The sequence below is a fragment of the Streptopelia decaocto genome (assembly GCF_964273445.1).
Source record: "Streptopelia decaocto genome assembly, chromosome: 3".
Lineage (NCBI taxonomy): Eukaryota > Metazoa > Chordata > Aves > Columbiformes > Columbidae > Streptopelia > Streptopelia decaocto.
In genome coordinates, this window is record NC_138656.1 from 53262053 (window position 1) to 53279762 (window position 17710).

At 42.1% G+C, this 17710-nt stretch overlaps 1 long non-coding RNA gene across 4 annotated transcripts in view; it reads left to right on the forward strand.

Annotated features, from left to right (window-relative positions):
• Nucleotides 1-17710, forward strand: part of LOC309438195 — a 34932-nt gene that overhangs the window by 4079 nt on the left and 13143 nt on the right. For 3 of the 4 annotated variants that reach the window (XR_014183725.1, XR_014183726.1, XR_014183727.1), the window contains exons 2-3: nt 10509-10622; nt 13279-14149. This is a non-coding gene — a long non-coding RNA (uncharacterized lncRNA). Of the gene's footprint in view, nt 1-10508; nt 10623-13278; nt 14293-17710 lie in introns of those variants that run through there. The other variant, XR_014183728.1, reaches the window with a different exon arrangement.

A 17710-nucleotide genomic window follows, 5' to 3' on the forward strand; every position in this document is an offset into this window, starting at 1 on the left:
GCCACAGCTGCTAACCAGATTCACCCAGGTGACAAGGCAGTGTGTCAGTGCAGCAGATCTGGCCACAGGTCCCCAAGGCCATGGGCTGTTCCTCAGCTGGTGAGAGCCTTCCTATCCTCCTGCTGTCCCCAGGCACTCGGCCACCAGTACCTCCCACACTGCAAGGGGCTGGTACTGCATGAACACTGCAGCAGCACGTCCTTTGCCTTGGGCCTTTCCAAGGCGCCATGCTGCTGATGCCTTTGCTAGGATTTCCTGACAGCTCTGAGAAAAACAATTCTTCATAAGGTCAAGACTTATTCCTGCTATCATCAGAAGCTACCTTCCCTTCCTGCATTCAAACAACAGAGTGGGAAACCCTGGTCAGCAACTTCGACACGGGAAGCACTTTTCAGAGATTTTAAAACTTGCGTTGTGTGCCTGGCACAGGTTGATGTTCTGGGGAATGCTCCAAACCATTCAGACCGTGCAACCTCTGAATAAGAGAGCTCCATTACAACCCATTAAAGCTCCCAGACCATTCAGATTTGATCACGTTGTCATTACAATATTATCTGTCCCCAAGATGCTGCACAGTAGTGTGCCTTCTGCCAGCTCGTCCTCTCGCTGCGGCGCACGAACGCATGGTGCCTGTGGCTGAGCTGTTTGTCAGGCTGTGCTGCAGGGGAATTTCTCCTGATAAGGTAAACCCTCATGCTCTGCCCAGAAATGGAGCCCAGCCCTCCAGAAGGAAGGAAAGAAGGAGATTCCCACTTTATTCCTTCCACTGGAAAGAATGCTGCCCAGTGATCAGATTGAAGTAAACAGGAGATAGGAGGCTGGAAGGCAATTCTTGCCTTATCAGCTCCTGGGCCCTGCCTTGGGAACCCTTTTGTCATTTGTCATTTTGTAGCATTTATTATGGGCTTACCAAGCATCAGAAAAGCTTCTGGGCTTTGGGCCTGTGCTGCTAAATTACTTGTGTGTTGATGAATGAGCACTTTAAACTTACAGCACATTGCTTCATCCATCTCCAAAACTCTTTAACAGGAATTTTACTGGGCTCCCTGGAAACTCAATGTTCATAAATTGCTTTGAGAGCCTTTCATCAAAGGCTGTAAAGGCACAAAACATATCTTCTTGTCATGTACAAACAGTGTAATAACCATAACTCCAGGTTATAATTCTACAGCCAAGTACTAAAGAGCAGCTCAAATTCACACTGCTCAGGGTTTGTCTGCCCTGGAGCGAGGTGGCGGCATCCATGATGTGCTGCTACCTTTGGCCCAGGTTTCCTCTAGGTCCCGTGTAGCATAATTGTGGCCATGAAACTCTCTTTTCTTTTATGTATAACTTTTTTGAGTTCAAAGTCTCTGATATAACCTGATCTCCTGACAAATTACTCAATGAGAAAGTCTTTCAAATACAGTCTCAGAGGCTCTTGTTCAAAGAAATGGTTACAAGAAACTAAACCATGCATCATCAGATAATAATTATTATAATTAGGTCCTATCCCTTAGTCTCATGCTTTAACTGTTCAAAAATGAGGGTATAGCCTTAAAAAGCCCTTTTTAAAATATATGTTTAGTATATGTGGCAGCGTGGTTTCCCTAGGCAAAAGACCATATCTGCTGCTTGGTAACTGCTAAGGAGGAGCTGGTCTGTGCCTGTGGGAGGGATTTCCCCAAAACTCGGCACCCAGGGATCCCAGCCCTCAGACACTGACACTTTGCATACACCTCCAGCCCTGGTGGTTGCCGCCAGTCGTCTTAACTTGCATTTATCCATAGCCACTAGTTCTGGGATTACTTTTTAAAATATTTTGTTGGTATTTTCATAATGTGTAACAAAGAAAGTGGGTGATTTTTTGAAACAAGTTTTCCAGGTCATGTTCATTTGTCTCCCAAATTCTTAAGTGATGGCAGCTGAGATCACACTTCTTTTCTCACAGATGCCTACAAGGGTCAAAAAACAGACATAAGGCAAGAGGTGTAGAGTAAGTGTGAAACGTGTCATTTCACTGTAGCTGTGCAGAAAACAGTCAGGTGCTGCAAATGGGTATTAGGGAAGCAGCACAGCTCTAAAGGGGCATGCGTTGAAAGAGCCAGGGAGGTAACACACCCACTGCAGAGGTATGAGCTTATGTCCTTCAGCCACAGGAACTCCCAAAGATCCAGTAGATTTGAATATTTGTCACATTTGTGTTCTAATAAAAGTGGGAAGTTAATTGGGAAGTAGTTCACTTAACTGGATTTTATTCTCTACTAGAATTTTACTCCTAGTTTTGGTTGAGTTTTTGTTTTTACTGTCTTGATGTCCTCCTGTTACAAATTTAATGTTTCCTTTTTCGCTTTAGTAACGTTTTTTTGTTGGTGTGCAGGAATCTGAATAAGAGTTAAGTTATCCCATAGGGACACACAAAGGAAAGACAAGGACAGAATAAAACTAGAAAGAGTGCTTTGGTAGAAAACATGGTATATCTTAAAATGTATAAGTGGCAACAGGAAAATTGGTCATGTGGGATTTTTCTGGAGAAGACCTTTCAAAGAAGGCTTAGAGACAAGCTGAAGTAGTCACCTAGGGGTGCTTTGAGATTTATGTGCTGATTGCAGCCTAGTGTGAAAGCATTCAAACAGTGTGAAGTCCATGCACAGAATCACAGAATGTTGGGGATTGGAAGGGACCTCCAAAGATCATCTAGTCCAATCCCCCTGCTGGAGCAGGAACACCTAGATGAGGTTACACAGGAAGGTGTCCAGGTGGGATTTGAATGTCTCCAGAGAAGGAGACTCCACAACCTCCCTGGGCAGGCTGTTCCAGTGCTCTGTCACCTTCACTGAGAAGAAGTTTCTTCTCACGTTTAAGTGGAACCTTTTGTGTTCCAGCTTGTACCCATTACCCCTTGTCCTACCATTGGTTGTCACAGAGAAGAGCCTGGCTCCATCCTCCTGACACCCTTTATATATCTGTAAACATTAATGAGGTCACCCCTCAGTCTCCTCTTCTCCAGGCTAAAGAGACCCAGCTCCCTCAGCCTTTCCTCATAAGGGAGATGCTCCACTCCCTTAATCATCTTCATTGCCCTACTAGTTGAACTGGTCAGTTCCCAAGGAATAAATTATTACTGTTCTTGTTTGACATCACATGGAACAGGAATCCAACACTAAATGTTTTAAAAATATGGAATAAAAAAGAGTTTAGCTTTATATAGATCTCATAGCTCTAAGATGGTGCTAAAATACGTTATTTGGCTATGATAACATGTCCAAGTCTTACCTGTTTCAGATGGAACATGGTTATGGAAAACTAACTGACAAATGTTAATCATCATGTACTAGACATTTTCCGTCCTATCAATAAAACATCAGTAAAGATATTCAAAGAACAGGTTACTTTCCAGACAGAACAAACAGCAAAGTATTCATGGTAGAATTTGTACTATATTGTGCAGTCTATGCTGCTACGAAACATAGCAATTCCTTCTGATTTGTGGATGTCAGTGAGAGATGAGCATAGCTTTATTAGCAAAGGGGGAGTACATTGTTCAAATAGAGTTAGATATAAGTAAAAGACATGATGCATACATGCATACATCAGAAATGCATGTAATATTTGTTCTTTCCTATTCTATGCATTCAGAACTAACTCTTTCACATACAGGGTGCAAAGATGTGAAAAGATGGGGTAAAGTGGCAGATGAAATTCAGTGATGAGAAATACAAACCAGGGGACACAGGGAACAAGAAAAATTAGCTACCACTGTAGAATGCTGGGTACTAAATTACTTACTGCTCCTTAGGAAGGGGACCTTGGAATGACTGTGGCTAATCCTCTGAAAACAGTTGCATTAGACTCAGAAAGAGTGAAAAAATTCTCTCAGAAAGGAAAGGAGAGTTAAAGAGGAAACGTCGTTGTTTCACCACGGAAATTTATCATCTACCTACACTGCGGTTATTGCAGGCAGTTCTTTTCCCCTGTCTCAGAAAGTGCTGGTCAAATGAGAGAAAAGTCAGGAAAGAGAGAAGAGATGCTCAGTGGTGTGGAATGTGAGGGGCAACTAAAGAGTTTGACATTTTTAGCTTGAAAACAGAGATAACAGTGAGGAGATGTGATAGCTGTAAAACAAAGAAAGCAGGGAAAAGGTACAAAGGAAGCACTTCTTCATTACATCTTATATCAGAAAAGCTAGGTGTCATCTGAATGATCAGGCAACAGGTTTAAGTCAATACACACAGAGAACAATTATGCTGTGGAATTCATCATGCAGGATGACATGGCAGCCAAAAGAATAAATTAATTTGTAAGAAAATATTAGGCAATTTATAAGGAATAGCTCAATCAAGACCTATTAATGCAACAATCCAGATGCCATCTCTGGCTCCAGAAATCCTCTATGTGCTGATGGCTGGAAGCTGGAAATGTATATCAGAAAAAAGGATCACCCTGTCCATACTGCTTCTGCTCTGTCTCTAAGCATCCGCTATGGTCCATGATAGGAAATAGGATACTGGATCAGACCGACTGGTACAGATATTCATACTGTCCAAGGCAGCACTGATTATGTGAGCTAAGTAACATCCAACAATTGCCAACAGAAAGTGAACACCACTTATAAGAACTAAGTTTGCCAAAGAATCAGCCAGCCTTAACATTGCATTATGTTGACCAGAAGTCTCAGCAATAATAGAATTAAACACAGAAGCCCAGGTCATGTTTTTTAAAGCCTTTACAAATAATAGTAACCTCATTCAATCAACAGAAGAGTGATTCATTGGATACCTGTTTTCCTTACCAGGTTCTTTCTTTCCTTCGGTGTTGCAGAACAAATATAACAAACTAATCATCAGGGTCTTTAATTTACACCAAAATTACAATGACATTATTTACAACAAGGAAAAGTTATAGCTCCACTCAAGGTGGAAACGTGAAACTTTTTAAAGCTGGTGACCTATTGCACTCGAGGAGCGAAAGCCCCACTGCAGCAGGCCGAGGCCCTCACAGGGGCCTGCTGCAAGAAAGCTCCTCGGCAAAGGAGGCTGAGGCACTTCCAGAAACGGGGCGAAAAAATAGTAGTTTTTGTTTCAGTATATCAAAGCATTTCCTACTTCAATTTCGAGACAGATGAACTTTTGACAAATAACAACCCATTCGGGTCCTGTATACCCCTTGATAGCCATGGGGCGAGTACTTAGCAGGGACTGTCTGTCCAGATACTTTGCCTCAGAGCAAGGGCAGCAAATGTCAGCACCTGAGGGGGTCATGACATTTTTGTAAGGCTGTGAAACAGTTAAATACATAAAGGTATTTGTATGTATTTATACACATAGAAGAATACATGCACACACACTTATGTATTCAATATATTCAAATAGACTGCAATTTTTGAGCAGAAATTGTGCAACTGGATCTGTGTGATAGTATGCAAAATTATTCATTTTCTATGTTTCTTCAGCATTTCCATCATTTTTATTAAACATTTTTAATGAGTTCTCTCTGAACTCCTATCAAATGTTAGCATTTGCCTACAATGGTTTGTTTCAGTAAATGAACATAACTGCAGAGTAAATTTGACTATGGTGTTGTAGAAACTTTTGTGTTTCTGTTGGTGAGTTTTTACTCTGGGGAAAAAAAAAGAGGCATTTTCTGTTGGAAAAGATTTCTCATATACAAATTTTTTACTAACTTTAATAAAAAGTCAAAGAAAGGAAAACATTCCTGTCTCTTGGCTCTTGCCAGCTGCTGCTGCTGCTATTTGTTTTTAGTTTGTTCCTTTATTTTTATTATTACCGACCATTTATTAGCACTGTAGTGGTGCCCAGAGCCTCCCCAGGACAATCATAACTACACTTTGCAGCATGATTTAGAAACCGACAAGTTGATACCAGTTCTCCCACCAAGACCTTGCTCTCCCAGCACACAGTCAATGGACCTAAAGCCAGGGAGAGCAACACAATAAAATTGTTCTGAGCTTTGGGGTATGTATTGTGAGCAAACACAAGTGGGGGGATTTAGAACAACCGCAGGCAAAAACAGTTGGGGGGGCTCAGATCTGCATGCTGTGGGCACTGGTATATCCATCTTTCTAAGAAGAGGAAGGGGTATTCCTCAGCCAAAAGAAAGGCTTTTGTTCATCCTCCAGGAGTGGCCAGTAACTGGATTCTGGAGAAGGCTTATCCTGCACCTTCAGACTGTGATGGCATGTCACCCCCACTCCAGGTAGATGGCCCTGGGCTGGCAGGACAAGGTACAGCCACCGGGATGGGAGCCTGGGTGTGTTTCTTCCGTATTGAAGGCTTCAGCAGGGGTCACCGAAGGGGGAGCATGGGGCCCTTGACAGGAGAAAGGATTTGTGAAGGCAAGAGCTCATCTAGGTTTGAAGCCTAAACAAAACAAAACAAAACAAAAAAGAGGGGAGTTAGATAAGCAGTTACAGCAGTGGACAAGGTTTGGAGGGTTTAGGAGAGCTTTGAGAAGGAGAGAAGTGTGTGATCTTGTACTATTTTGAGAGCATGGAGGGTTTGAGAGAGGATTGATGGTGGAAGGAGGGAAGACATCATGTCCACTGAGGCTGGGAGAAGGGATTTCCTTGCCTACTCACTACTTCTATGTGAGAAGGTCTAGTCACTTGGAGGGAAAATAATCTCAAATAGTACACCAGAAATTAAATTTGTATTTTTATTTTTTTTATAAACACACTGAAGTTGGAAGGAAGGTATTAAGAGGCTGCAGACACCTTCTATTGGAAGACAGTAGCTAAAAAGTGTTATAAACTTGTCGAGTGGAAGGAATGCAGGTGGAAATGTTCAGGACTGAGTAGCACAGAGGGAATCAGTGGCTTTGCAGCAAAAGAAGCTCTGGGCAGGACTGGGAGGGCTCAGCTGGTAGCACCTGAACCAACAACAAGGCAAAAAAGCCAGAAGTAATCCTGAAGTAGGAGAAAATGCAGGAGTAAAGAAAATAAGGCTGTAGGGCACTGGAGTGAGACATGCCTGTCGGGATGTGGCAGGAAATAGAGCTCACTAAGCCCATCCGTCTCCCGCTATTAATAAAAGTAATTTCCCTGAAGCTAATGGAGTTGGTTTGACATTCATTAGGTGAAGACAGTGAGGGGATGAAAGAAGATGATGATGATGCAAAAGAGAGCTCTGGAACATAATTCATCCCTAAACCTGCCAGATAATGTCTGGCTTGGTCCGGGCCATGCAGTCAAGGATACCAACAGCAGGAGAATAACTCCACGACTGCCTTGGTGGTGAGGCTGAAGGCACTAAAGTGAGTTATTAACTGTAGTTTTATGTCAACAATGGCATAACATTTATCCTGTAAAGAGCTAAACTGATAATAACTAGTAAGAACTGTTTGTGGCTTGTTCAATGTAAATTAAGCCAACAATGAATAAAATATAATCAGATATGCAACAAATGCTAATTAACAAATTAGAGACAGTGAGACAATCATTGGCAAGCATGATTAGAAATGCTTAAATACTGTATTAGTTGCAGAGCAGATGTAAATTAAGTTAAATGGACAGTTTTGGTGACAGAGAAGATAAATTTTAAAAGTAGTAAAATTCACGGGCAAAACATATTCTGCAGTGGACTCAGAGGATAATACAGGAACTAGTATTGAGTTGCCATATATCAGATGTTTTGTTTATAATATCACTATGATTTCTGCCTCTTTATGAGAAAAATGAAAAATAAAACATCCATGTTCAGTCCATGTAAGAAATCATATCTGCAAAACTCAGTAAGACAAGACTGAAAGAGCACAGAAAGTTATCATTCTTTTTGATTCAATAATGTGGAGACACCTGCCTTGGGAAGGTACTAAATACATTATCTGCAACAACTATTTATACTGTATTAAGGATGAAATCAAAGTAAGCACAACCACTTACTGCAAGCAAGGGTAAACTGGTAAAATTTGCTTACAGTGTTTATATTAGCCTCATACCATGAAAAACACAATTTGTTGGAATAGATTTTTTTATGGTATGTTTCTTTTGGCTTTACAAGTTGTCCTGTAACTTCGATCATGCAGATAAAGAAAAAAAAGATTCTACCTGAAGTATTCCTGTTGTCACATAGTATTTGTGTTGCTGATAAACAGGAAAATGTTTGCTCAGCCTCTTGTTGTAAGGCCATAGTGAAGCAACAAGTGGTTTCTAAAACGGAACTACGTTGCTGTAGCCTGTATTTTAAGGCTAAAATCTGAAAGATGAGGTGTGAGATAGGAGTCCTTGTGTTCACCCTCTTATCCCTTTCTGGCAGAACCAAACCTCTGTGTGGGAGCTACGATGCTGAAGTCTGGAGCTTCACACTTATCCCTCTCTGCTGGCTGGGTAGATCTGTACCCTCTCACTATCTAAGTCAGGTTTTCATGTGACCCTTGCAAATCTATTGTCTTTCTGCTTTTCCCAAATCCAAATATTTAATTCCTAGATTATACACTCCAGGGGCATCAGTCAGGGTCTTTTATAAAAACTCAAGCGAGAAAGGAGAAAGAGTCCTCTTCCTTCCGTATAACACGGCATATTCATTTTCCAGAATAATTTTTTTCTGTGTATAATTTGGTTCAAAAGAAAAAAAAAAATCTTCTGAAGACAAAATGAATGAAGGTTCCTAGTTTGAAAAATGCATTTTGTATTCTGTATTTTTGGAAGAGATTTTTATTGTGCTTCTTTCTGTTTGATTGTTTTGTTTTTGTTAGTGGAGAAGAATTCAATGGAATGAAATTAAGCCTATGAACTAGAACCAGTAATCACATTAAACATGGGAGAATTGAACTAGCAATTTCCCCCAGCTGTAGGCAGTTTGTGAACTGCCAGGCAGTAAATCCATTGCCATCTACCACAGAAAGAACTGTTGCCTGGTTTCCCTTCCCTCTGCTTTGGGATTTGCTTTGCATTTGGTAGATTGCTTCAAATCCTTGCCCACATTCAGTATGAAGGCTGCAGTCCAAGAGCAGCTGAGAGTTTCCTCCTTTGCAATCACTGAGTGGGGCCAGGTCTTTGAGTATTAAATATGCTTCAGGGGACAGGCACAAAGAAGTGATCAGGTGCTGGGGAGCCTCCTGTGCTGTAGAACTCAGAAAATAGGTCAGCTGTCCTTCAGCTGCCTTGCAAAAAAAAAAAAAAAAAAAAAAAGCGGGGGGGGGGCGGGGGAAGGAACAAACTTGTTTTTCTTTACTTCCTATCAACATTGTTCCAAACCTGAGGTGGGGGGGAGGGGAAATATCCACCTCCTACAAACTGCACAAGGGCTGATGTTCAGATTATCGGTTGTTCCATCTTTCTGCTGCTGCGAGTTCCCGGCTCCTGGGGCTGCAGGGGCTGCAGGGGCTCCATGCGCCGGGCAGTGCCGGGGCAGCGGGTACGCTCCCAGGCAGATCCCTGCTGCCAGCTCCTGCCAGCACCGCGCTCTCGGGGCACTGCTGCGCTCCGCTCCTGCCGCCTTCCCAAGCAGAATCACAGCCCTGTAGAAAGAGCTCCTTTCTCTACGCTGGCTTTAATTTCCCCACTAATTCTGCAAACAGGCGGGTTCTTTTCTCTCTTCTCTTCTCTTCTCTTCTCTTCTCTTCTCTTCTCTTCTCTTCTCTTCTCTTCTCTTCTCTTCTCTTCTCTTCTCTTCTCTTCTCTTCTCTTCTCTTCTCTTCTCTTCTCTTCTCTTCTCTTCTCTTCTCTTCTCTTCTCTTCTCTTCTCTTCTCTCCTCTCCTCTCCTCTCCTCTCCTCTCCTCTCCTCTCCTCTCCTCTCCTCTCCTCTCCTCTCCTCTCCTCTCCTCTCCTCTCCTCTCCTCTCCTCTCCTCTCCTCTCCTCTCCTCTCCTCTCCTCTCCTCTCCTCTCCTCTCCTCTCCTCTCCTCTCCTCTCCTCTCCTCTCCTCTCCTCTCCTCTCCTCTCCTCTCCTCTCCTCTCCTCTCCTCTCCTCTCCTCTCCTCTCCTCTCCTCTCTTCTTTCTTCTCCTTTCCTTTCCTTCTTTTCTTTCCTTTCTCTCCTCTCCTCTCCTCTCCTCTCCTCTCCTCTCCTCTCCTCTCCTCTCCTCTCCTCTCCTCTCCTCTCCTCTCCTCTCCTCTCCTCTCCTCTCCTCTCCTCTCCTCTCCTCTCCTCTCCTCTTTCTTATTTTCTTTTTTTTTTTTTCCCCTCTGTATAAAGAAAAACCTCTCTCTGAAAAAGAGGGCTTGTACTTGGCATGTAGCATAGTAACATGAGCATAATAAACAAGAGTGGCTGTCCCCATAAATAATAAAAGGAATGTTTCTCCTCACATGGCAGCTTTTCAGAGGAGAAAAGGCAGGGAATAGGTAGTCCTGCTCTAATGCGCACGTCGCAAGCTCTAATCCCTGTTTCTGTTGTTTTCTTTGGCAAGCCACCAGCCAGTGGAGCAGGGGTACCTCTCTGTTCTGCATTCCCTCGTAACTTTTATTTTGTTTCTTATCTCCTGTGCCTTGTGCCTGCTGGAAGCTAGAAGGCTGCTTAAAAACATAGTTATATTTCTTCCCTCTGTCTGTGTGATGTTTTACATTCTCAGGATGATGGAGCTGCGCTCTGCTGGTGATGAACTTGGACTCATAGTACCAGCTTGGACATGAAAACAGACCATTCTCAGCTTCACATCATGCAGATTTATGTTGCTGCAGCAAAGGTGATGAGCTTTTGATATAAGTGAATAACTGTATCATTGGAAAATGTTTCTGATGTTGTTTCAGCTGCTTACGTAAAAATGTTAAGCTTTCTCACCATTACGGACATGATTTACTGGCATGTCAAAATTTCCCTTTTCTGGCCACTCAGTTCAAACTTTGAATTTATTGTAGTTGGCGTCAGTCTTCAGAGCCATGTGTGAACTACTGCAGTAGCTGAAAACGCATGCAAATTATCCTTTTATTCTGGCTGAGATTACAACATTAAAACAACAACAACAGAGAAAGGCCTATGCAGAGAGTATCATAAATAATTTAGCTTAAGTGAATGCTGAAATTAGTCAAGGCACTGCATTGCTTGGCTCCAAGAAGTCTGTTTGCAGCCAGATATGTAGAGTACCCTCTGGCCAAAGCTTAGCCTTTCAAAAATGGAAAGCAGGGAAAACAATATGATCTTATTTTAAAGAAGCACGTTGGAATGATCTGCAGGGTTAAATATACCTAGACAGTCCTCCGTGTCATAGCTCCAGTGATCTCGAGAGAAAACAGACTGTTTATAAAGAGCCATGAGCTGGGGAAGGAGATAATGAAATGTGCTCGTGTATTATTGGCAAGTGCTCTGAATGGCACAGGCCAGCTAAGTGCATACAGTATTATCTTGCATAATTATTGGGTCACTGTACTGTAAATGAAGTGGTTACTATACTTAGCCATACTACTGCACTCACTGCCTGATTAAGGACTAGATCCACCTCTCACTCAAACCAGGCTGTATTAACGCTGTGTTCAAAGGACTGAACTGAGGCCTGGCAGTTCTTCTCGTGGCGGCCTTCATTTCTGAATATCTGAGATGAATGTGGTGACAAAATAGTGACGGGCATTTGTAATCATAGCAGTAGGGATGCTCTGGCTGCAGAGATGTCTGGGGAGCCCCTGGGGTTTCGGAGCTGGTTGTGGCCAGGCGCTGCGCAGCCTTTCCCAAGGAGTCCAAGGCTTGAAGACACAGCGAGACCGCAGGTGGGCAAAACCAAAGAGATTACTTGGAGGATTTCAGAGAGAGCGAGAACTGATGTGAACTACAGACTAGACTATTTCACAGCTACTGCTTAGTCCGCACAGATCAGAAACCCCAGAAAATCTCAGCTGGGGAGCAAGTGTGTGTTTTACACACATTCCTTTAAATGTTGGTAGCACGTGCAGTTAGAGTTTGGGGAGAAACTTCTGCCAGCAAAGTACAGGAGATCAGGGAGCAGGCCGTTTGGGCACTCAAAGATTTAAAGACAACTCTGACAGGCAAAAACTGCATTCTGTGGAAGGAGAAAATCTGAAGGAGTTTTTTACTATGGGCACTTTCAGAACCAGCCTCCTTAGCACATTTAAGAGTCCCAAAATGACTGTGCGGTTGAATTAGTCATGGAGAATGGAGGAGACCCCCAAGATAGCCCAAGGCAGTTAGTTAAGCAACAAAATGTGTGTGTGCGCACGTACCCTCATGCAAAACCACACAGCTACTGCGAGTTTAGCAGGCTATTTGTAGTGACACAGGACTGCACTAAGATCAAGAAGAGAGACTGTGAAAACAAGGGGTGAGAGAAGGAAAATAAGCCAAGTTCATAGACTAAGATGAGACAGAAACAAAGGCCAGGAACTGAGATACAGAAATGGGAAGCGGAAAATGCAGCAGCAAGAAATGAAGTTGTGAACAGAAGACAAACAGAAAGAGAATGGAAAATGAAAATAACTTGAATATTTTTGTTGGTTAAAGGAAGAATAAAAAGCTTGAGCCTTGGGAAATACACCAGGTGAGAGAATAGAAAACTTATGTAAATAAAGTAGTGGGAGAAATCACTGAACAACACTAACATGGCAAAGGAGATGAGAAATCTGTCCCCAGATGCTAGTGGCAGTATTTTCTCTTAGCTGACAGGTGAAAAAATGGGTTTAATTTTATATCCTTATTGCCCTTAACCATGCTACCATTTTTTCCAAATGGTTGTTTCACTATGGCAGGCCGTTACCAGTTCTTACTCTGCAAAGTTTGCAGTATAAGAGTAAATATAGAGATAAGTAAAAGTGTAGGTTTTATCTATATACCTGTATCACCTGATGTATTGCTAATGTTTTTCAAGTCCCACAGAAATGGTCTGAGTTACTAGACCATAAAGTCAACTTGGAAAGGTTCCTGATAACTGGGGCTTCTTTCAGTTCTGGTTTCATGGGAAAATGTAAAGACAAACCCTAAATGCTAAGGGATTCCAGTGCATACAGCCATCCTCCCAAAGGCAATCACAGGGTGTATTGCATTGTCTGAGTGCTGTAAGAGAGAATTTCCTCTGCCAGCCACTCCTGCCCTCTCAGTGATGTCCCCCATCCAAACAGGTGGACATGAGGAGGGAATAGTACTGCTCTCCTTGGAGAAAGAGGAGATGCTGAATATGCTTTAGGTAGCAAAGGATCTACAACACCTCTTCACATCTAATGCATCCCTAATGCCACTTTCATAGAGGCAGGAAAAGGCAAAAGCAGTCCCCTTTTATCAGTTCCACATGAAACATGAAATTCTGGGTCAGATTCTTCTAACCATGTGTGTTTTAAGCTCTATTGAAATATCTCTTCCAAAGATTTAATTCTGTTTGTAAACAATGTTTTTTTCCAAAGGACCTGGATCCAAGGGAGTATTGAAAAAAAGAAGCCAAGATCTGACATAAAACCTGAGAAAAACTTAATTAAGATATTCAGCCTTCATATCGCCTGAAGAGGAGCAGTGGAAATAGAGACTGAACCCATTCACCTCTCTTCTCACACAAGCTGGGACAGGGCTCACGGCAGGAGAAGCAGCTGGCCTGGCTGCGGGCACACGCAGGGGGAAGTGGTCTTTAGTGGCTTTTGCTGCGGGTGCAGAACAAGCTGCAACTCACCCCCTACCACAGGACTTGGACTTGCTATGAACCTTGCGTACAAATACAGTGTTGTGAAATACTGTGGTAAGGGTGCTTCTATCTCCTTCCTTCCTGCCCTTTTTTTTTTTTAAGCTGAAGACTGCTGGTGTGGACCTTGGGAGCCCAAAAGTATGTAATTTTTATCCAACAAAAATGAATCTTCCAGTTATATTGAACCAGTCCACTTACGGTAACTGGCAGGTGGTTTTAATTCCTTGGATGTGTTTATGTGCTTCAGAGATGGCTACTTATGAAAAAGGTAGCTTGATTTTTGAGACTGAGAGGTGCAGCTTTGTAACATTTTAAGTGAAGTCTGAAGTACATTAGCATTTCCAAAGCAACTCTTTCATGAGAGCTGTTTGCTTTTTCCACTTTTAAAGACACAAAGCCTGCTTTAGGTATTTAAGATGAGGAAAAAAACTTACCTTATTGAACAAGACTATTTGCCTTATCAAGTCGTGTTCACCCCACGAAACTTGCTACAAGTCAGAAAATCACAAGAACGTGAACTTGGTGTTTCTCATCAGCAATCTTCATGTCTTTCCTTATGGAGGGGCCCAGATAAACACGAGCCTCTCATGAACATTAAGGTGAGGTCTAAACAGATGTTTCAACAGTAGAAATAATTTTTGGACATTTTCGATCTTCAGTAATCTCCCACATAAAACAAGTTGCCATATCTCAATAACATTTTTTCTGAATCCTTACTAGGTTTGGTTTGGTTTGGTTTGGTTTGGTTTGGTTTGGTTTGGTTTGGTTTGGTTTGGTTTGGTTTGGTTTGGGTTGCTTCGAGGGAATTAAATTATGCCTGCAATTTAAACCTGCAGTGTGTGCATGCAACGTAGAAGTAGGTTGCTTGGCGGGAAAGAGTTATACATTCAGTAGCCTTTGTATATTTATTTGTTCAGCATGCTAGCTCTTGTGCCATTTGCTGGGAAGGAATGCCTGCACAAAAAGCTATGAGGTGTCTCAAATAAAAAAATCCTAGAATGTTTTGAAAGCCTCCCCCTTAACTTCTGATTGAGGGAATCTGTAGAGGTTTTGGCACATTATAAATCTGTGTTTACTGGGGGGGGGGGAACAAAAACAAACAAACAAAAACCCCACCACAACAAAAACAAACAAACAAACAAAACCAGCTCCACTTGGATTCTGGGTTTATGTCTATGAAAGCATGAAAGTATATGCCAGCCGCAGTTTATAGAATGTCAAGTGCTAACAAATCACAATAGATCCAAAACAAAAGAAGACTTTAACTACATTCTGGGTCAAAACATGTACAGTATTGAAGTCTAAAAATACTATGCAATTTGATCTTAAGAGAATGAGAAGCTCCAAGCTTATTCCACATTGTTCCAACTCTTCTCCTAGAAACTTGAACATAAACTTTGTGTTTAAATATAAACTCACCTCTGGATTTGGCCTATTCTTATTTATTTTATTTGCCATGCTCGTGAAAAGGTCATGCGCACAAAAAGAATGCCCTTCTCCTAAACTTTTTAAGATACTGATGGGGTTGTTCATGCAGAGCACTTAGTTTCTTTGTGCCTCTAGAAACTGAAAGCAAACTCTCTTTCTAGTTCTTCCATCTCTTTTTTCACACTGTGGCATTTCTTTTTTTTCTCTCTTAAATGCTCATTCTGGCCTTCGGTTACAGACGCACACTCAGTAGGGGATATAGATACCTATCACAGTTTAGAAGTAACTTTGGCACAAAACTCTTGTTCTAACAAGATAAAATCTTTCTTTATGAAGTCCTTCCTAATATCAATAGAATAAGCTGGGATTTCTTTACGTATTACTTGTTTTAATCCTATTTGCCCGTCCTTTGTATGCTTCCTGAGAACTGGGGCAGAAGGACTTTGGGAATAGAAGATTGGTTTTTAGTACCTGAGGAGCCCTAGGAATTTCTATTTTTTAGTACACACTTTAAGTTCTGCTACCACCTGCCCAGGACAGCTGCCATTGTGCAGCTGAGCATCTCCACTGCTGCTTCCACCTAACCCAAACCTGAATTCACCAACTAGGTGGCCCTGGTCATCTGAAGGCCTTGTTTCCATAAGGATATGCTGAATTCAGCACCAGTGCCGTGGTCAACTTTCCTTGTGGATCTTCTGGTCTGTGGCCAGGAATGTGTCTAGTAGAGAAGTCAGCTAAAACTGACCTCTACCAGGAATGAAAGAATGTGAAAAGTCTCCTTCATCAATGCAACAGCCCCAGAAATGTTTCTCCTGTATGTTAGAGTATCTCTGCCCCGCCAATGCTGCATTTAAATCCTTCTGACTCTAATCTCCTGTCCTAACATGGCCAGACAACTGGGAAAAGAAGGGAACCATAAAGCCAATAGTATTTCAGGGAACAGTGTGAAGGAAATACCTCACTGATTCACTGAATTGGCTTCCCAGAGCATTATAGAGAAGGAGCAAGTACTACCAGTGACCTCCCTCTAGCAAGGTGAAGAGCTAGCAAGCTCTTTCTCTCTTTATTTCTCTTTATACACAAATTGTTTTGGAGCAGATGGAGCTATTTGCAGGTGGTAAGTTGGGCTGTGTTGTATTTTGTGAGGAAACATCCAGAAAGCTGATTCTGCACACAGCAGCAGGAACAGAGCATGTGGTAGGGGGCGGGGCTGGGGGGCAAATTGGAGATGAGCATAAAGGTAGCAACAAAAACTGCCAGATTTAGAAGTTTGGAAATTTCACTGATAACCAGAGCTTTACAAAATTGCTTAAACAGAAAACCTATGAGCTGCTTTCTTTTGCTCTAGTGGAATACAGAGGCTTATTCTGTACTTGCTGGCCTTTTTTATTTTTTTTTTTAATGTGGATGAGGCAAAGGCAATCCTCAAACGAAGAGCAAGATTGAATCTTTAAAGCATGCTACAATCTTTTGGTTATTCCTCCACTTTATCACTGCAAACTCAAATAATATTTGCTGGCATTTTAGAGACTCCATAGTTGCTCTGCTCTCAGCACTGCCTGATAACAGGAGATTTGTGAAAATGTCTCTCTCCAAAAGAGAAGGGGGTGGACAGAAACAAACTTTTCACAGTGACTCAGAATTATCTCACTGGTAAGTTTAGAGAGAAAAAACTTTTTGAAATCTCCTGCTGCCTTTGGAACAAATGGTGGGGGGAGGGAAAACAGTACTCATTTCCATTGTAAAGTATTAGTTTTTAAACAGAAAGAAAGAGGTATTTAAAGTGGGGGGATGGTACAGCACGGGAATCATGTGTTTTTCGTAGGAACGCTTCACTTTCTACCAGTAGTTGTAGAATTTCCATTAGACAGAAAAACAAATAATAAGGCTGCCAACCACAGAGATGAAAGAAGAAGCCAATGGAGAGAAACAGATTTTTACAAATAGTACAGTGATGACAAAATACCAAGACTCATTGACAGCATTTTCAAAGCTTAAAATTATAGTTAATGATACAGTAGTGGCTCTCTGACATTCTAAAACACCATGGTACATGGATGTCTCACTGTATTTGCGGTTTCCTTCTTCTCTAAAGAACAACGAACTTAGACTGATCCTGCTGTTAGGTGATAACAGCCAGTGTAAAACAAGTACTGTCTCAGGCTATAGCATAAATTGGATCAGGCGCTCCTCTGTACACTTTGTTATCAGCCTGCTGGGAGCAAATATAGCACCATAGGATCAAGAGTTGTTAGTTCAAGTCAGGACTTGGGTGACTGAGCAGGTGGAAGTTTTACATGTCAGATGGAGGAAGCTTAATGTGATATTGAGTAGCAGTTACATAAACTCTGCTAGGGTGTTACTGCTCCTTTACCAACAGGCAAGCTGCAGAGGCTAGGGAGTTTGAGGTGGATAGAAAAGTCAGGTAGTCCACAGCCATAAAGCTTCTCTTTAATTTCTGTTGGACTCAGGTTTTATCAGCAAATGGTTGATAAAGATTAACTGTCAACACTGAAGTGCTTTGGTTTGGTTTAAAGTGGAACTCAGGTGCCTAACTGCAGCCATGCAGCCTGCAAAACACACAGCCTGGTTCCTTACCTGCCTCTCCATCCGAAGGCACACCAATTCACACCACAGCAGCAGGTTTTGCTCTCCCACACTGTCAGTAGGCACTGAAATGTGAATGAGACACAGGATTTCTCATTTGCTTATGGTGATTTTGTTGTGAATCT